Source organism: Neomonachus schauinslandi, chromosome 7 (genome assembly GCF_002201575.2).
Source record: "Neomonachus schauinslandi chromosome 7, ASM220157v2, whole genome shotgun sequence".
In the NCBI taxonomy this organism is placed as follows: Eukaryota; Metazoa; Chordata; class Mammalia; order Carnivora; family Phocidae; genus Neomonachus; species Neomonachus schauinslandi.
This window is the reverse complement of record NC_058409.1, coordinates 139,075,357-139,096,594: the sequence shown is the minus strand read 5'-3', so window position 1 is coordinate 139,096,594 and position 21,238 is coordinate 139,075,357. Positions and strand designations below refer to the sequence as shown.

Genomic DNA, 21,238 nt, shown 5'->3' with positions numbered 1-21,238 from the left:
TCCCACCCTTGACTCCAATAAAAGCAGAATCCCAGGCCCATGTGTGTGTGTGTGTGCTCCCCGCCCCCCATCTCACTGGGGTAGCCCAGGTGTGCTGTGCAATTTCTGGGTCTAGTAAGTCATGAACCTTTCTTTTTTCAAAGTTTCCTGATGGTTGTTGCTGAAGGGCACCCAGCAATCATAGTAAGATCCACAAGGGGCAGCCCAGTAGTAACACTGATTTTGAAAGGGGGAGATGTCTGTGGAGGGCTCACTGGGGTCCATGTTAGGGCCCCAAAGCACAAAACAATAGACTTTATTTTTTAGAGCCGCAAAGTGGAGCAGAATGTACAAAGTTGCTATACCCCCTCTGGCCCAGCACACACGACTTTCCCCACTATCAATATCCCACGCCAGAGTGCTACATTTTTACAGCCAATGAGCCTACAATATGCATCTTTATCACTCAAAGACCATGGTTTGCATTCACTCTTGGGTTGTACATCCTAGGGGTTTTGACAAATAACGACAATGTATCCATCATTATAGAGTTGAACGTTCTATGCAAAGCACAGTGAGCAAAAAAAAAAAAAAAAGAAAAGAAAAGAAAAAAAGAAAGTATTTATAGGAAAATACCAATGTGTAAAATGGTTTTAGAAAAACCTAGAAGAAAAATATCTGATAGCTATAGGAATTTAGTATAATTCTTCTGACAAAGTTGGTATTAGATAAGCTAGTTTTTGATAATTGTTTCCAATTATATGTCTAATCATCTTTTCCTTTTTTTCCAATAATACTTAAAAATTCCCAAAAGAACCTTCTTATTACCCTTTGTGGAGCATGCCTCCCATGATGCCTTCCTTAGAAAAAATTTTCCTTCTAGCAAATACATCTAATCTATTTGATCTGATCTGATCTGATCTAATACTTTAACACCCTAAAGCAAAATAAAAACCAAGAAGCTTCTTGATCGTAAATCCTGTGTTCAATAGGCACATCTAGTCAGAGTGTCCTGTCATGTGTCAAAACCTATCACTGGATAATCTTCCAGATTAATTTTTTTGGACCTTATGCAGTGGATGCTGTTGGTGTCCCACCCAGACCCTTTACTGGGTGGGAGCTGGCCACAGAGGCTCACAGCTGCCTCCTCCTTAGGGACAATTGTCCCCAGCCAGTTGGGGTTGGTTAAGCCACACCTGACCCCCAGGATGCACACAGCCAATGGCTGGCTGACACAGGGGTATAGAAGATCAGCTCCCCGCCTCAGTGTCGGGGAGTACAATGCATACTCCAGAGCTCCCTGTGGGATCAAGTGGGAGCTATTCTCCAGTGGAGACCACCTCCTTACTTAACTTCTCCCCACCACCCAACTCTCCCCTCTCCCTGCATCAAATCCCCTGCATAAGAATTCCCCAACACAGGCTCTGCTTCCAGAGACCCCAACTTAGGACAACTTCTAATTATGTTTCTCTCAGATATTGAGATCGGCGTATGGCTTGGCCTTTTTCCTCCCTGTCCTTCCCCAACATCTATGACCACAAATTGTTTAGTTTTTCATTGCCAAAACATTTGTTGAAATTTAAGTGATCGATATTATTTAGCATAGGTTGAAAAAGCATACAGGAGGGCACCTAATAATGCGGGATTAGACTATTTACATGTCTTGTTGACAAAACATTATTCTTGGCTAAGAAGATGTACGCCTTGGCTGGGGCACCCACTTCCTATTTCCACCAACAGGTCCTTGATGGGAGTCCTACAGGCAGGGCTCAGGCAAGTGAGAGGCAGGGGGAGCACAGGGAATGAGGCTCTGTCAGCAAGACTGAGCGTGAACCCTCCACTTAGCTCAACAATTATGGTAATTTGAGGAAGGTCACAGGGTTTAGAGCCACGAAGACTTGAGCTGGACGTGTCTCTATCACTTAACTGCTGAGTGGTGTTGGCCAAGGTCCTCATTCTCGCTGAAATGACCGGGCTGATCTTAGGTTGGATGCAAGTAGAGTACATGAAACCAGGGAGTGACTGGCCTGGAGGGGGCACTTAAAAGCAAGGATTTGTGTCTATTTTGTTTACCACTCTTATACCGGCCACCTGACCACATCAGAAACACTCAAATATTTGTTGTTGTTGTTTTTTTAAGGTTTCATTTATTTATTTGTCAGAGAGAGACAGAGAGAGAGAGAGAGAGAGAGCATGAGCAGGGGGAGTAGGAGAGGGAGAGGGAGAAGCAGACACCCCCCAACCCCTGAGCAGGGAGCCCGATGCGGGACTCGATCCCAGGACCCTGGGATCATGACCTGAGCTGAAGGCAGACGCTTAACGACTGAGCCACCCAGGCGTCCCTACACTCAAATATTTGTTGAATGAATGAAGTATTTTCTACTACGAACTTCATGCCCATATTAATTTTTATGAATTTTAAAAATCGCATTTTGATTCTAAGATGTTATTACTTGTCAGATATACCACTGATTTAACGTTTTTAATGGCCACATTAAATGTACACTGTGGATGAAAAACATTCTAATTTCAAGAAACATTAAAAGGCAAGGAAAGAAGAGCTTTACAGTTGAGGGCATGTGCTATATTAATATTATTAGCCTTTTTATTACTCTCATTTATAGCAAGTATTTCCCTCAATTTGTCCACTTTATAATTTCCTGATTTTCTTTTGATCCCCCAAATAATAAGTTATATGTAGTCCATCAATCATCTCGTGGAGTTTCTTCCCATATTTTTTGGACTTGGCCGTTCTTACCCCATCCACAGGTAAGGTAATTTTCTTCTAGTTGATGGTTTCATTTGCACACTTAACTTTTAAGTCCTAGAATTTATGCTGTGAGATATGGTTCAAAATTCATTTCCTAAAGAAATAACTTATTTCTTCAAAACTGATTTGAATAAAACACCGACTGCCCATTATTTGTGATGCTTTCTTTCCAGTAATTCATCCTTCCAGATCCTTCTATCACCTGTTGTTTGCTTCATCTGTCTGTCTCAACTTGCTTCCCTGTTGCTCTTCACAGCATGTTCATTACCTGACATTATATCGACTATTGACTTTTTATTTGTCTTACTATCTTCTCCATTTGAATGTAAGCTCTAGGGCAAACAGAACTTCGTCTGGTTCATGATACGTCCCCAGACGTGCAACATGAGGGGATCACATACTGGTAACTTTGTGAAAGAATGAAGTACCATGTTCACAACCAGTATAAACACTTACTGTGATAGGTACTGAAGAAATGGAATATGCCAATGAACCAGGACTCCTTGGAGGAGCTTATTCAGATGGACTAGATGAGGTAACCCCTCCAAGGATGTGACAATTGAGGTTACAGTGGAGCTGAGGCCCCAAGATCAAGAATGAGCCTGTTGGATGAAGAGCTGGCAGAGGGCCGAGGGCTACCGGAGGGCTTGGTAAGGCCAAGCAGGGGCCAGGAAGAGCGGTGGGGGTGGGGGCATAAAGTGAGTTTGGAAAAGTAGGCAATGCTGAGATGGTTCCAGGTCATGGTGAATAGTATGTGTCTTGTTCTAAGAGCAGTGGGAAGCCATTCAAGGGTCTGAGCAGAGGTGGGGCTCATGCTGGCTGTGGCAATGAGGGTGGCCTGGCCAGGGAAGGGCAGAAGCACAGTCAAGAGTTTGTGGTAGGGTGCCTGGGTGGCTCAGTTGGTTAAGCGACTGCCTTCGGCTCAGGTCATGATCCTGGAGTCCTGGGATCGAGTCCCACATCGGGCTCCCTGCTCAGCAGGGAGTCTGCTTCTCCCTCTGACCCTCCCCCCTCTCATGCTCTCTCTTTCTCATTCTCTCTCTTAAATAAATAAATAAAATCTTTAAAAAAAAAAAAAGAGTTTGTGGTAATCCCAGTAAGAGAGGTGATGGCTCGCACCAGGATGGGAGGGTGGAGATGGGGAGAAGTCGATTGATTTGAGAGCTTTCTGGAGATAAACTGATACAGTGATGGACCACCTGGTGGGCCTGAGGACAAGGGAGAAATCAAAGCTGACTGTTGAGTTTTTTAGGTTTGAGCCACTGGTCAAATGGTGCAGCTGTTTCCTGAGCTGAAGAGACTGGGAGAGGGAGGAAGGTTTGGGGAGAAAAAGCAAGCACTCCATCTGGGTGTCCCCACTGGGTCTGAGATGCCCCTTAGAATTCCAAATGGAGAATCAGGTAAGATGGTTGGCTTGGTGAGTCTGGAGTCCAGGGGAGACATCTGGGAGGTGGACATACATTTGGAGGCCATCAGCATATGGGTAGTATTTAAAGGCACGAGACTGAACGAGATAATCTAGATAGGATGTAGATAGAAAATGGTCCAAGAGTCAGCCCTGTAGCACTCTAGAAATAAATCTGAACCCATTCAGGAGGTGACAATCTCTCTGGGTGATACAGGCCTTGTAACTATGCTGCAGTTCAGCACGAATTAGCTCGCTGGTACCATTCTGGCTGTGGCATTCCGGAACACAGCTGCATCTCCAGCCAAAGAACTGTGGCTTCCAGGAAGGACAGCCAGGAGCCACGGCGGGGAAAGAGGACCAGCTACGGTCTTGAAATTTAGCTAGAGTAGTGCCTGAGAGGTCTTTGGAATGAAGTAGGCTTTGAGTCAGGATTCTGTCATAACGACAGAGGTTCACCTGCTATTTAAAGGCAAGCTCCTAAACGTTGGCGAACTTTCCACAGTAAAGGCACTTTAGATTAGAGTCAGGCATAAGGCACTGTAAATACAAAGCCGCCCGCCAATCACAGCCGGGTCCTGGTCCCCAATGGCATGGCTCGGGGCCTTCCTCACACTTTAGATCAGTGTTCTCTACGCTGCGGACGCTCAGCAATGTGGAACACTGGACTTAAAACTGTAACTGGGTCCTGAAGGCATTCAGTGGGTTCTACCTGTCTTAGTCTCTCCCAGTGTCTGCCAGGTTCGTGGTGCTCCGTTGCCTGATTTTTTTCCTCCCAGAAAGTTATCAAAGCTACAGGATATTAAAAAGTAAAAAACAAAAACAAAGCAAAACAAAACAACCCGCAGGGAAATGGCTAACTAATCCCACATGTGATCTCCCTGATATGAAGAGTCTTAGATCCTTAAACCCTAAAAGAGATGAAGTCGGGCTCTAGAGACCAGAAACATCTCCATATTGCAGATGGAGATTCTCAGGCCAAGAGTCACCAACTAACCCTGATCCTATAGGCATTTCATGGCAATGTGACCACAAGCATTCCCTGCTGGCTGGGAGGACTGTGGTCTCCCCTGGGGAGCAGGTGCAGGAGGACTGGTACAGAGCCTGCCTCTCCCTCCTGGGGAGATGTGAGGCCCTCTCTGTTTCTCCCACTCTATCTCTTGAAGCTTCATGCAACTTGTCTCTCTCTTGACTTCTCTTCGGCTCCTCCTGTCTGTCCTTCCTTATCGTGCCCCCACATTTCAAGGTCACCACTTTAATTACACCCATGTCAATAACCACAACTTACTGTGTGCAAATCTCTGACCTCAGATTCATCTAATTATTTACCTATTCCCCTCTTTCTGTGTTTACAGGCTTCTACTTGGGTTCTGAGAGGGGCCGGAACCAGGTCCATGGCACGGACAGCTGGCTGCCACCCGGCTAGCCTCCACCGTCCACCCGGCTCTTCGCTGCCCCATCACCCTCCGTCTCTCCCGTTCTCTTCTCTCTGCATTTCTGTCCTGCCTCATTCCCTCGGACTCAGCAGATAACTTCACCTCTTGCTTCATCTGGAATATGGAATCCATCAGAACTGAAATTTTTGGGGGCACCTGGGTGGCTCAGTTGGTTAAATGTCCGACTCCTGGTTTTGGCTCAGGTCATGATATCAGGGTCCTGGGATGGAGCCCTGTTTTGGGCTCTGCGCTCAGCACAGAAATCTGCTTGTCCCTCTCCCTCTGCTCCCCCCCTGCCCCCACTCACACACTCTCTCTCTCTCAAATAAATATATAAATAAAAATCTAAAAAAAGAAATAAAATTTTATTGTTGCTTCTCTCCCTAAAACAAACCTCAACAAAACACATCTGCTCAAGCCCTTCCTCACCACCTCTGTCCTGTTACAATGGAAAGGCCAGTCTGACCAGGGTGACTGTAGGGCTGTCGACCTGGGCTCTGCATTTATGTCCCTCTGACCTTGACAGGAGCCCCCATCCTCCTCTCTGGCTTGTCTGATCCTTGCTACATGACTGGCTCTTTCCCATCAACATTTACAGACGCATAGGTGTTCTCCATCTTAAAAATAAACCTTCTCTTGACTCCTTGCTTCTTCTAGTTCCCGCCTGCTTTCTCACCTTCTTTTCATAGATAACTTCTATAAAGCATTACCTTCTTTCATTATTTTCACGTTTGTTCTCCCCAGGTACTCCTCAGCCTGTGGGAACAGCAGCTCCACACGTGCAGGAACCTCACCTGTATCCCAGGTCAACCAGTAATGGCGGGTTGAATGCACCCACTGAGCCCTGGCTTCTGCCTTCCTCCTCCCCCCCCCCCCCCCCCCCCCCGCCCCATGCTCTCCCTGCGAAAGCAAACGGGCACTGTTCTGTTCTCACCTTTCTGACCCCTCAGCAGATCTGACCCTGCTGGCTACTCCCTCTTTGAAATGCTTTCCCCCCTGGCTTCAGTGGCATCGAGGTTTCCAGGTTTTCTTCCTATCTCTCTCCCCTTCAGCTTTTCTCCGGGATGCTTTCTCTTTTGTGGGCTCTTAAATAGTGGTGTTCCCAGGGCTCGGTCTGGGCCGTCTCCTGTTCTCACTCTCGCTCGGCGATCCCAACCCCTCCCACAAACCCCAGTTACCTTCTGTCTGCTCAGAGTTCTCTGATCCATCTCTCCAGACTTCTTAGACTTCTCTTCAGCTCCAAGCCCACACCCCTCCACTGAATGTCCCACTGGCGCCTCACACACTACGCTTCCAAAACCGAGTTCACCATCAACGGACTACGTGGGCTCCTGCGGCCCGCCTCGTCTGGGGCTCCAGCTTGAATGCACGTACCCAGTGTTCCCACCCAGAGCTCCCCGGATGCCTTCTTTCCCTCACTCCTACAGATCTCTTGGTCCCATCCATACGTCTTCCCCAGTCACTCTTACATCTGTCCAGCTCTCTCTGGCCTCGCTGCCATGCCTTGGGTCAGGTCTCTGATGGTCTTCCTGTCCCCAAGCCATCTTCTGACCCTCCACATTGCGGTCAGATCGCAAAAATCCAAATTACTAAAAGTGCATGCAATGTGCTTCAGGGCTGCACACCATTCACAGACCATGATCTCCATAAACCATGCTCTAAGCATGTCTGGCACATGGTTAGTCAGCAGCCAATAAACATCTGGGCAATGAGTGAACAAGTACAAAAGCCATTCATGATCTGACCTTGCCTGACGATGCCTCTTGCACTGTGTGCTTCGTGAAGCCTAAACTGACTGCAGTTGTCTGGATATACCATCCTCTCTCTCTCATCTAAGGGTCCTTTGCTTAAGCTTTTTTTCTCTGCACAGATTCACCTCTATCCCGGTCCCACCCATGTATCTGGTCAACGCATCATCAGTAGACCATCATATTTTCTGGAAGCCGTCCCCAGAGCCTACCCCCTGCTCTGTGCTCTGCAGCTGCTGCAAGGACCCAGGACCCCTTCGCTGCACCCAACATGGTGTACTGTGCTCGCCTGTTTACTTGACCCCGCATCTCACCAGACGACCTGAGGCAGGAATGGGTTTACTTCTGACCACTTCTCCCACATCTATTCAGCACACCTCATACGTCGTTGAAAATCAATCCATGAATAAACAAATGCATTACTTGTACATACAGCTTGAGTATGGTCGTTCATCAACAAAACCCTCCAGCTGCAGGTTTGGGTTTCTGGGTAAATAAAGCTATTTTTGGTGGAACCTATGTATTTAAAATAAATATGCAAATTGATGGCAAGAGCACTGTACATATTCTTGTCATTCTGGTATTTTCTCAAGAGATAGGCAAGGACTTCCGTTGTCACTTCTATTATGCCTCACTGGGCACCCCGGTAGGCACTGGATGAAGGTGGGCTGCTTAACTACAGACCCACAGACATAAATAGAAAGCGACATTGGGCCACATGATTAGTCTCTTAAGTGTAAAGCTTAAGCAAAGACTTTTTTTCTGGCTCCCTTTTGTCCCATCCTGTGGATGTCAACTGGGATGGAGGACGACCTCTATGCGTCAAATCCTGTAACAGAAGTTGGCTGCCATGAGAAGGAACTCAGAAGGCAAAGGAGCAAAGAGCCTTCTTTGCCCTCACCCCGGAGAAGCTGAGAATGCTGCGGAGGACTGGGTGTGCCAGACACACAAGCCGGGTAGTCATCTCCAGACTGAAAGATGGGTGCTTGTAGGGGCAACAAGGCATCGAGAGAGAAGGCCACACGGTTCAAGAAGTGCCAAGGGCAGTCAGAACCTGATCTGGTAACTGACACTCATGGAGAATTGGTAAAAACATGATCATGTTGCTCATAAAGAAATAGCTTTTCAAATTCTTCCACAAAAAGGTGTTGAGTTGGAAACTGGTATTGTTCCCTAAAATAGCAAGAGATTAGCATATGAAATGCTGAAATTCCCACTTTTTTTTTTTTTACTTTTAGTAAAATGAATACTTTCTTCAGTGTCTCAGTCTGGATTAGAAAAACGAATGGGACACTGGGTTTGGTAATAATTCTGTCTTGCTAGACTAATCTTTTTGATAAAAGACTATTCCCCTGTCTACAGCTTCACTGATCCTGTAACACCTTTTATGACCTGAAGCAAACTCGCTATTGTCACAAAAGATACAGTTTAAAGATTTTATTTATTTATTTGAGAGAGAGAGAATGAGAGACAGAGAGCATGAGAGGGAGGAGGGTCAGAGGGAGAAGCAGACTCCCCGCCGAGCAGGGAGCCCGATGCGGGACTCGATCCCAGGACTCCAGGATCATGACCTGAGCCGAAGGCAGTCGCTTAACCAACTGAGCCACCCAGGCGCCCACAAAAGATACAGTTTAAAAATCTCTCTCAAACCCAGGGTTCTCAGAACATTTCAGTTTGTAAAGGTGTGGAGAATTCAGAAGCATACGTGTAGGCAAAGCTACCTGTGGGGAAGAGCGTCTTTCAATGTCATGGATGATCAGCACCCTTGGATTTCAATCCTCTCAACGAGTCTAGGTTCCTGGAATTTTCCACTGTTATTGTTCTGTTCGTCTGTATTTTAAAAAGTGGTTTGGGTTAAATTAGATCATTTGTCTTCCCGGTAATTTTCCAGCCATGTTTTATTTTCTCAAGGATCTATACTGCTCTAAATGAGACACCTCGCTCTGTTTAGCTGGCACTCCAGCCAAGAACTCGACACCCACACACGAGGTTGTGGTTTAAAGGGGGCAGCAGTAAAATGAAGCCTGGTCTGGCCTCGTTAGCAGTCAACGTCATTGCTCTGTGCGGTGCCATCCATATTTACTGCTTCCTGAAAACAGAGACAACATGGGGCAAGGCCAAAATATGACACTGGCTTTTTCTGTCACTTCCCACACCTGCAGAAGAGTTTCCATAAAGACTAGAGACAAACTACCAAACAGGTACCAAGTACGGCTAACTCAGTTTCCTCCTGTTGCTTTCTTCAGGATCTCAGAGGAAATAAAAGAACATTTTACTTTTTGGCCTCTTAAATGGAAGTAAGTCAGTTCATTAAAAGATATACTTCAGTGTTGTAGGACCCTCTTCAAATCATCTTGATCCTCCATTTGAACATGAAGCTTCTTCATCACGTGGCTTAACTTAACTTAGATTCAAGATGGTGGGAGGCTCGACAGGGAAGAAATGTTACTACGGATTTCTAGTGCGCTTTAAAAAATCAAAGCTTCGTGTGCCATTTAATCACTTATGCCCCAACTTGACCTCACATCTTTACTACTAGTAAAATCCCCAAATTTCCTACACGTTTTTATACTTATAAAGTTTTATGGTCTCCAAATGGTGGTATTTCTCGATTAATATCTCAAGATTGTATCCATTCCACTTCAGACCTGAGTTTAAAATACTTTTATATTAAAAAAACCCACAACAACTCCATGAACAACAGCTGGAATAGAAGATGAACTCTGGGGTCTGGAAAATCTTTTTGCTAACCGTCCATACTTTCTGTCCGCCTACATACACATACTTACCGACCCTGCTCACACGCCAAGATGCTTACTCTCTCCCTGCTGGCACCCACCCCCTCTTCCTGCTTGGTGACAGACTGTTCCCTCGATTGTTCTAGCACCTTACACTTGTCTGCTGACCTCTGGGCAACTCAGAAGTTCCATTCCTTTTTCTGACTCAGCTGCAACATTCAGAAGCATCATCCATTCGCTGCCTTCTGTTCCAGTCCAGTTTTAAATGCATTTATACCAACAGAATGAAATGTGAGTGCCTATTTGCATTTAGACCTTATGAAACCCAACGAACACAATAATGATGAAGAAACTACCCTAGCAGCTAAACTGACTGAGTGCTTGCTTTGTGGCAGATGCTATTCTAAGATCATTACTTCTCCCCATCACTCTGTGAGAGAGTTACTATTATTTCGCAGCTTACTGGTGAGGAAACTGGTATGTGGAGAGGCTCAGTCACTTGTCCAGGGTGACACAGAGCTGGGAGAAGAGTCCAGACAGCTTCACCTTGGGCTGTGATCCTAACCATCACTCTGTCATACCAACACCAACCCTCCTTTCCAAGTCTTTCACTTGGAATTAGAGACTGCAGTTGGTACCAAATGCTTACTTGAAACAGGATTAGCTGGTCAGATCAAAGAGAACTTTTGGATAAAGACTATTCTTATGAAAAATTCCAAAGATCCTGAGGTAAAGATTAATTTTTCAACAGTAATGTGTAGCAAAGGCTACAAGTGTACATGCGGAGGATGAACGGAGTGAGGCTGACGTCACCATATTTATCTGGGTCACGCCAAGGAAACGAGGATAAAGGAAATGGGGCCACGCGAGCCCCGCAAGAGGCCCTCCACAGCATGGCCGAGAGGACAGAGGACACCTGTGAGCACAGCACCACGTGTGCTGGATTATGAAGCTCAGGTGCCATCTCCGTCTTCCCCAGAGTGGTAGAAATGTCAAGAGGCTCTCAACGGTGGCCTTCCAAAGACACAGACAAGGATGTTTATGGCTTCTTTTATACATAAGATAATGCATCATCCCGGTATCTTTAACCTGGTCAAGGTTTCATTCGTTTCTCAGCTGTGGGATTAATGTATTTCAGCGTAAGGTTCAGTAATGACTCACTGCTGGTATTTATAGAGTGGAATACCCCAAGTTTTGTGAAAGATTTCTAAGGTTCTGGGCTTTTGATCTGATTGTTTTTAGGAGATGAGTGAGACAGTAAAAACTGGTCATTAGCACTGGGTGTTACATGCAACTGATGAATCACTAAAGTCTACTCCTGAAACTAATAATACACTATATGTCAATTACACTAGATTTAAATAAAAAAAATTGGTCATTAAACACGCTAGTGCATCCAGCCCACGCATGTTCTATGCCAGGGCCTACACACATGTGCACATGCCCTCACACTGAGAAAGGAATCCCAACGAAACAGGCAATTAATTGTGACGAAGCGGTCCTCTGTGTTTGCTTTCTGTGTGCAAGCAGGTTTGCTATGACCTCCCCATGCTCCCACTACTATTGGTTTAAATGACTGGCCTGATCTATGGTCTTTTATGTGACGTAATATCGTCTCACTGAGTAAACTGTTTAGAATACAGTACAAGACAGGAAAAAGGGTATCACTGTAGCAGAAGCAAATCAAGAAAGAGTCGAATGGCATCATCAATGGTAGCAGGGCTCAAAGAATTACATACTACCCTGAATTCATTTTGCCTTTACAACTATAACCATGCTTTATGCTCAGTATTTTCCATCTAATACGATAAAGTAATAAGCTATAGAATAATGTGGATAAAATTACAGTGTTTTGAAAATTTCTAAACTAAACAACAAATATATTTTTATAACTTACTACTTCATACAACTAATGCATGAGAGAGTAAATGCACATGCTGAGCTTCATTCTAAAAATCCAGATTCACTATAATTCAGGTTTTGTATCTTTGGAAATCAGAGTAGCCTGAGGAGTTGTCTTCTTCAGCCCTTTCACCTACATGGATGAGGAGGACAATAGGGACCCGGTGCAAGGAGACATCCGTGCCCTTCTCCACTTGGCCTTCAGGGTCTGGAAGGAGGCTGCAGCCACAGACGGCCTATCTGTTGATTCATTCGGGCACCATTTATGGATCACATGAAGAACAGTCTCTTACATACTCAGTATGTCAGTCTTGAATGTGCCTTCACGCATTCTCTTACTGGTTTTATGTCACAATTTTTTTTTTTTTTTTTTTAAGATTCTAGTTATTTATTTGAGAGAGAGAGAGCACGAGCACAAGCAGGGGAAGGGGCAGAGGGAGAAGCAGACTCCCCACCGAGCAGGGAGCCCAATGTGGGGCTCGATCCCAGGACTCTGGGATCATGACCTGAGCCTAAGGCAGACGCTTCACCGACTGAGCCACCCAGGCGCCCCGCACAATTGGTTTTATCTAACAATGCTGCAACAACAGGGTCCGTACTGAAAATTCCCACTGGGTAGACAAGGAGATGGAGGCTCAAAGAGATTCCATGACTTGCTCGAGGTTCGTGGTGGGTATGCCGTGCAGCCCAAAGGAGAAGCCTTTGGCACCACTAGCCGGCGCGCTCACTTCAACGCCAGACTGAAGATGGTGGCGGGGTAGGGGGTGGGACACGTCTCCACCATCAGCAAAGCAGGGAAGGAGTGTGGATGGCCTTGCACAGAAATGTGTCATTACCTCACCAGAGAGTTAAGTACTGACAATAACTATCACTGAAGGAAACCATTATGTTTATGTAATGGCTATTTGGTTTGGGGAATTGGGGAGCACTTATATAAAAGGCATGTGAGGTTGAGTTAAAACTTCCTTGAGGCTTTTCCCTTGGAAGCAGTAAGGAGCAGGCTCCTGGCATTGAGCGATGCTGCTGTAGGTGGTAGAGCACAGGCCTGCTCAGCCTCTACCCTGCAGTCTGGGCGAAGAAGCCGACAGGACACGCAGCTCCAGAAGCTTCCAGGGAGATTCCCCGTCAGTGCCCGGGAAAGGCATCTGTTAAAGCAGTGTGGCTCCCAGTCAAGGCCCTGATGATTCCGAAGGGAAAGATCTGTGAGTAATTCTGGGAGCACCTGACTCTAGAGAGGTCTATGGGTCATACCCTGCGCTCATGCTGGTGTATTTGCCCAGCACCATGCTCTCCAGCACTCACTGGAGCCAGTCTGTGGCTCCAGGGTAAGGTATCTTCCACATGTGGTGGGCAGCTCACAGACAAAGAAAAGCTAAAGGAGCATACACACAGGATGTTCTCCCACGGCAGGAGTCAGGGGAATAAAAATAGAAACAACAAGACTACCATCAGATTTAAACAATTTAAGTGACTGATAAAAACCAGGGCTGATGAAGATGTGGCCCAAGGGGAAATCTCATGCAGTCCCTGCCGCAGCGTCCACTGCTATAATCTTGTGGCAAAGGAATATGTCAAGAGGGATTAAAATTAAAAATATACCAACGCCTTGATCCAGCAATCCCTTTATACAAAGCTATCCAGGGGCGTCTGGGTGGCTCAGTCGGTGAAGCGTCTGCCTTCGGCTCAGGTCATGATCCCGGGGTCCTGGGATTGAGCCCAGCGTTGTCCCACTCCCTGCTCAGCGGGGAGTCTGCTTCTCCCTCTGCCCCTTCCCGTGCTTGTGCTCGTGCTCTCTCTCTCTCAAATAGAATCTTAAAAAAAAAAAAAAAAAAAGGAAGCTATCCAAACAAAATAAAAGTACCAGTACGTAATGCCATGCACACAAGGTGTTCATTAAAGCATCCTTTGTAATGACCGGCAAGTGACAAATCTGCTTGTCCACCAGTATAGGAAAGGCCAAATAATTATGGTGCATGCACACACGGGAATGTCGCCCAGGAATCATAAAGCATGAAGTGGAACCCAATGTACTGAACTAGAAAGAAGCCCACATATAGTGGTAAGTAGAAGTAGATTGCACTTAAGCAATATACTTAATACTTATACTTTTTACTTATAAGTATACTTATACTTAATACTTACACTTTTTTTACTCCATTAGAAAAAATAAAAAAGAAAGACCCTCAAAAATGTGTAAAGATATTTGTACAAGCAGAAAGAAGGCAGGTGAGTGACATACACCTAACTGTCAATACTGGTTATTTTAGAAGAGGTTAAGATTAAGTGGGGCAGGAAGGGGAAAACTGTTAACTTGACACACACATCTGCCTTGTTCTACTTACGACAAAGAGCATATGTTACTTTTGCCATGTGAAATAAAAAAAAAAGCAACTTCATCAATGCACACAAATTAATAAAATGCCAACTTCCTAGGGTGCAAAGCTGCCCGCCACCCTATGAAGCAAATGTTCATATGTTTTTGTCCTGTTCTTTGTGATCACTTGTGATGACACCTCCTAGAAGAATTCCCCTTGTTAATTTTGCTTGAAAATGCCATGATTTATGATATTTTTTTTTTTTTTTTTTTTTACTGTAGTTTTAAACACAAGACTGAATCCCAGAGGCTGTGTGCCGGCCAAAAGACACTTGCCAGTATCCAAAATCTAGACCTTTGACCATGAGAAAAGAGGAATCTTCTGTTGAACTCACCCTCCTGCTGTTGCTTAAGCCCTCCCTGACCTCCTTCTTTTTTTGACTTGAGCACCTAAACCCTGATTTGTTTAAGAACAGGTAAAATAACAATTACGACCCACTAGAGCAAAAGGCATTTAACCCAGGCTGCAGAGTCAGACCAAGAAAAAGGCTTCTTGGAGTCCTATAAATGCTGGGCTCTCAGTGCTCTGCTGGGAAGAGCCCAACCTGAATGTCCTCACTGTGCTCTCTCTTAATCCCCGTCGAAATGCCATCTCTGCCCATCCTCGGCGACCCAGGACTTCCTTCCTCCGGAACCCTCTGTAACCAGTCTCAGCCACACAATGGCTCCTGGCACAGGGTTATCTTCACCGTCTACTTATTCACAGAACTATTTCATTCATTCATTCAAATACATTCAGTGAGCTGGTGTATTTGCCCAGCACCATGCTCTTTACTGCTCAATGTACATGACCCGGCACGCAGACAGACCGTGAAGCATTTATGGTCACCGTGTCCTGCACACTGACCAGGAAAGAGCAGGCTGCCTGGCAACCAGGCCACACTCACTAGAGGTATCTGAATCTGTCAAATCCCTCAAAAACCTTAGATTTGGTAGATGAATAGTTTACTCACTGACTAACTGTAGTAAGGATTAGGGCACTTTTTTAAAAAGATTTTATTTATTTGAGAGAGAGAGAGAGAGCGCAAGCAGGGGGAGCGCCAGGGAGAGGGGGAAGCAGGCTCCCCACGGAGCAGGACTATGACTGGAACAACTGTGAAGACCTCGGTACCTCAGCGCAGTCGTCTGAGTCCTACAGAGGGAGAAAGGACCCCTAATTGATCAAAATGAGCCAAAAAGGGGGCTTTAGAGCAAAAGTGTTTTGGAATGTGCCATAAACAGCTGTGTAAAAAGAAATAAAAACACATAGCTTGGACTCTGGGTGTAACTCCATCAACCTCACTGGCATCATACATAACGGCATTTTTGTAAGAATTTAAGAATTGTTCCAACGTCAATGTTAGAATTGTTTTACCACTCTTGAGCTTTGTTATGGCTTACATGCATTTTTAAAAAAGCAAATTTAATATTTTCACAACACATTAAACCTCTAGGTAAACCACTCTCAACTTATGTGGTGCTTCCACAGTGGCAGTGATGAAATTAGACTAAGCCTGTTTTCTAGAAATTTTTTGAGGTGTTCAGTATTTGGGCTTGATCACCTCTCCTTAATGCTAAGGAATAAACCAAAGTAAATATTTCTTCCTATTTTACTGAGAGCAAAAGGACCTCTCTCAAGGTGATTTGTCAAGTTTCTAAATGGCAAAGTATGGATTTTAAAAACTGTGCTTCAAGGATAAAAACAATGGCTTTGAATAGTCATAGATTTGCTCATTGTGGAAAATTAATTACTCTGTCCATATATTTTAATCTGTTTTAAAGTAAGCTTTATGATGCCTTTTGATTGCTCAATATAGAATATGATATTTCCTCACAAGTTAAAATGTACTAAGATTTTCCCTGTTGGTCTTTCTAAAAGACCATTTCCACAGAAGAGGAAAAATGTTTCTTAAAATTACTTTCTTTTATGTGAACATGAGCATACATTACATAGATAAAATATGACATAAACTATGATATCACCTACTTTCTAATCCTCACAAACAAATGGGACTTACGACTAATCCCCCATGACTACTACATGTTTTCTTGGCTGATGCAAAAATTGAAGAATTAAGAGAAAAACACTGATCAGGGAAAAACAGGAAGTCCCAACTTTGCAAAACACTCAATCCACCTTCTATGCAAACCACAAAGAGATTAGACAGACTAAGTATTTGTTGACATTGGCTGCAAATTTGGAAAAGGAATAGAGTCTTAAAATATATCTGGAATGAGACTCGAATCCTACCTATTTCATGGTTCTTTTCTTTTCCTTTCTTTTTATAAAGTATATTTTAAAGAAACTGTTAGGTAGAAGTTCAAAATTATTTTCATATTCATCCCTGTATAGATCAGAGAGTCATATAAAACTCCAGCTGTGGGTACAGGGGTCTGGGCTCTTGTGAAAGCTGGGGAGACTGAGGCTCATAGGGAAAAATGATTTACCCGAGCTCATGAAGCTATCAGTTGCCACACTGAGACTCTGGTCTCTCAATCCAGCAGAATCCTCTGGAAAGCATGTGGACCATCACTTCAGATCTGAGTTAATGCTATGTTATCTTGGGCACATGACTTCACCTCTCTGAGATTTAGTGTCTTTAGTAAAATAGGAATGCTCACCCAAATCTGTCTCTTGCAGGTCAGATTTTAGGGATTAACTGAGCTCATGTGTGTGGAAGGGCCTGGCATCAAAGGAGGCAAATCTCCAACCCTCTTTTCTTCCCTGAAATAAGAGCATTGCTTAAACAGTGGTTTGGAAGTCTGCCCTGACTTAAGCCAGAGGACCTGGCCCATCGGGGTCCTCCAAGACCTCCATGGGACCTCAGGATGCAGGGCTGGCTCAGGGCAGACTAAAATGGGTCCTAAAGACCTGTGGCAGGTCTAAATATCTTCTGGAATTTATTTGATTTTTGGAATAGCCACAGCCTGTGGATAAGATTCAGGCCAACGATCACTTCCATGACCCACTGGGTCACACCCACAGGGCCCCTCCATGTGGTCTGGTGGGGTTGGTGGAGGACCTCAACTCTGGGTGGGTAGGTGAGCTCAGTCTTCTAGAAGCGACCGTGCTGACTCAGACTGCCTGAGATCTCCTGACTTTCCAGTTGGTGGGGAGCAGACGGGCAGCAGGAAGAGGAATCGTGGTAGTTGCTTTGTGATCTTCACGAAAATTGCAAAGATACAGACTCAGTGAAGTAATTCCCTAAAGTGTCTTGTGCTACCTAGCCAGGCTCCCCCGGCTTTCAGAACCCCTTTCTGCCTCTCAATTTCTTTCTTTTCTTTTCTTTTTTTTCTTTCTTTCCTTTCCTTTCTTTTCTTTCTCTTTCTGTCTTTCTTTCTTTTCTTTCTTTCTCTTACTTTCTTTCTTTCGATTTATTTATTTTTGCCATTCTAACTGGTGTAAGGTGGTATCTCAGTGTGGTTTTGATTTGAATTTCCCTGATGGCTAATGATGATGAACATTTTTTCATGTGTCTGTTAGCCATTTGTATGTCTTCTTTGGAGAAGTATCTGTTCATGTCCTCTGCCCATTTTTTGACTTGATTGTTTTTTGGGTGTTGAGTTTGATAAGTTCTTTATAGATCTTGGATACCAGCCCTTTATCTGTAGTGTCATTTGCAAATATCTTCTCCCATTCTGTGGGTTGCCTCTTTGTTTTGTTGACTGTTTCCTTTGCTGTGCAGAAGGTTTTTATCTTGATGAAGTCCCAAAAGTTCATTTTTGCTTCACTAACCTTTGGAAATGTATCTTGAAAGAAGTTGCTGTGGCCAATGTCAAAGAGGTTACTGCCTATGTTCTCCTCTAGGATTTTGATGGATTCCTGTCTCACATTGAGGTCTTTCATCCATTTTGAGTTTATCTTAGAGCCGAGATACCCTTCAACAGATGAATGGATAAAGAAGATGTGGTCCATATATACAATGGAATATTACTCAGCCATCAGAAAGGATGAATACCCAACTTTTACATCAACATGGGTGGGACTGGAGGAGATTATGCTAAGTGAAATAAGTCAAGCAGAGAAAGTCAATTATCATATGGTTTCACTTATATGTGGAACATAAGGAATTGCATGGAGGACATTAGGAGAAGGAAGGGAAAAATGAAGGGGGGGGGAATCGGAGGGAGAGCGAACCATGAGAGACTATGGACTCTGAGAAACAAACTGAGGGTTTTAGAGGGGAGGGGGGAGGGGGGATGGGTTAGCCCAGTGATGGGTATTAAGGAGGGCACGTACTGTATGGAGCACTGGGTGTTATACGAAAACAATGAATTGTGGAACACTACAACAAAAACTAATGATGTATTTTATGGTGACTAACATAACATAATAAAATAAAATAAAATAAAAGATTTATTTATTTGAGAGAGAGAGCGAGCGAGCAGGGGGAGGGACAGAGGAAGAGGGAGAGGGAGAATCTCCAGCAGACTGCGTGCTGAGTGCAGAGCCCCATGCAGGGCTCGATTCCAGGACCCTGAGACCATGACCTGAGCCGAAACCAAGAGTCTACTGCGGAACCGACTGAGCCACCCACGTGCCCCCTTAATTTCTTTTTATAAATATGGTTCCTTTGCTTAAAAAATGAGTGGAAATTGGTTTTGACTAAATTCAGCAACACAGTTCAAAGCAGCAGTGGCTAGGCAAAATCAACCAAACTTCTATTACTCAACCTCTATCTTTCATTCATCTGACAGTTTCAGAAGGAATGTGCGCAAGCAGCTTGCAGTGCTAACCTCCTCAGCTAGAACATCTACCCGGGCCTCTAGCTGGGGCTCTCTGGACTCTTCCATTCCGGTAAATCTCTGCCAGCAGGTGCTGTATGGAACTGGCCTGTCTGGGAGTCTCCTGATTAACAAGTATTTGCTCCTTAGCTGTTATGGGTTCAGTGCCCCGGAGCATCCCAGAGAGATTCACATGAGGTCCCTGCCTTCAAGGAGGTTACGATGATAATACGGAGCAAGTGAAGAGGGGCTAAAGGTGGTACAGCACAGACTAGCTGGGACACAAACTTGAACAGTGGAGGAGACGAAGCTGTGTGCTGGAGAAGACAGGGAAGAAAAGGCCTGGGGCGGCAGAGAGAGAGGAGGGTGGAGGGCTTTACGTGGCTGTGGGGGGTGGGGGCGGTGGAGGCAAACTAGATTGGGGGGGGTCACATGATCTGAGACAGGTGGATTTAGGTTGGATGGAACAGGCAATCGGAAGGAACAAGAACTTGTGTCTGTAGTTGACGAAGATTGATCTGGTAGGAATGTGTGTAATGGACTGAAATGTCAAGAGAACAGCATTGGAAAACAATCTCTTGTCACAGAGCCCCAGGGAAGAGGTGTTGAGTCTGGGACCCACGGCGGCGTTGGTGGTAGGAAAGGACGTCGGGAGCCAACATTTATTCTGATGCAAGAAATAGGTGTTTCTCATCTGCCTCGAGCACCCCATCCTGTGTCAGTTGCCCTGGGGGCAGGGCCTGTATCTAGGTTGTCAATCAACATTGGTTTCAGGGTTTCTAGCTGAGGACCAGCAGGGGCGTCACTGCCTGACATGGGGCACTGGAAAATACAAGCTGAAAACTCTACATGGGACCATCCATGATCTAAGTCATGTAAAATAAAAAAGTGCTTGGTTACAACGGAGCCCCAAACCAAAGGGATGTGGACGTTCTTGCTTACGTCTAAAGAGGGTTATGAACCATAGCGAAAGACGTGGTCAGAGCCAGGCTCCCTTGGACTCTGCCAGCCTTGAGCCGGACATGCAAGAACGGTGGACATGACAAATGTCTAGGGGGGATACTGTGAGTTGCTGCAGACGTGATGAGGACTTGGCCTTCTCACTCAGTCAGCCACACACTGATTCCACACTGTGTGCAGTGAGAGCTTGTAGGACCTCCTTTTCCCTGGACCATGCTTGGCTGCAGCCCTAACCCCTGGGCGCTCCTCACCTCTGGTGGCTTTACCCAATAACTCATGGGAGTTTCTCCCAACCCCTGCGGGGCCATGTCTGCAGAGGGCTGGTAGCCTGGGAAGGCCTGCTGGGGATCAGGGCCAGTGGGACCATGGGGCATCTAGCAGCATGGCTCCCCGAAGGTACAGCAGGCTAAGTGGTCTGAGCTGCACAGGGCGTGAGGAGGCAGAATCCATGGGTGAAGGGCCAGGCGGAGAGAGCAGATTTATAGGCGGCGGGGGGGGGGGACATAGAGTAAGCTGCAGGACAGGTGATGGGCTAGAAGAGACCCCAGAGTTGCTCTCAACCTTCACTGCCTCAGTTCCTTGCTTGAGAAACCCAGTTTGGAGTGAGTTGCCCCCGGAAGTTTACAGGTGACACCCAGTGGCCCAGCTAGCTAAGGGGCCCTGGGGAGGGCAGCAAGCAAGGCCCTGGCTGGGGTAGTTTCCTGCCCATTTGCTCTCTCATGGGGCAGTAGGTCCTCTCCCTTTTGTTTGCTATCACTGCTTTTCTTTGTTGCTGACTGTTGAACAATGAGTGGGGTGACTGCCCACAGGGGGAAAAATGTGTTTCTCTAAGTGGGAAAAGTCTTGCTAACCAGTGATGCATTCGGCTCTGCAAAGCAAATGTGTTTGCTGAGCCAACGCTTATCTGATGGCAAACTTCTGTAGGAATAAACAGAAATATCACTGGGATCTGTTTACACTGGTGAGAACCAAATCCCGGGGGAGGGAGCGGAGCCAATGAGACTTCGCACAGCTCTATTCTTTCAAGCAGGGGGAGCACGGTGGGTGCACTCTGGGAAGTCCTAAATGGTTTCAGGAAGGAAAGCACTGTCGGGAAGGGTGCTGGGAAAATCGGCCTGTTCGGGGGACCGCGACACCCATTTTCAAGGGACGTGTATTTTTTTTTTTTTTGAAGATTTTATTTATTTATTTGACAGAGAGAGACCAGCGAGAGAGGGAACAC

General features: G+C 45.5%; 1 protein-coding gene across 2 annotated transcripts in view; it reads right to left on the bottom strand.

Moving 5' to 3' along the window:
- Positions 1-21,238, bottom strand: part of ANKH (ANKH inorganic pyrophosphate transport regulator) — a 131,093-nt gene that overhangs the window by 54,813 nt on the left and 55,042 nt on the right. The window contains exon 1 of one of the 2 annotated variants that reach the window (XM_021702521.2): positions 9,060-9,130. The exons of the other annotated variant lie outside the window; for it this stretch is intronic. The gene's annotated coding sequence lies outside the window, so the exon portion shown is untranslated. Of the gene's footprint in view, positions 1-9,059; positions 9,131-21,238 lie in introns of those variants that run through there. 2 annotated transcript variants of the gene reach the window in all.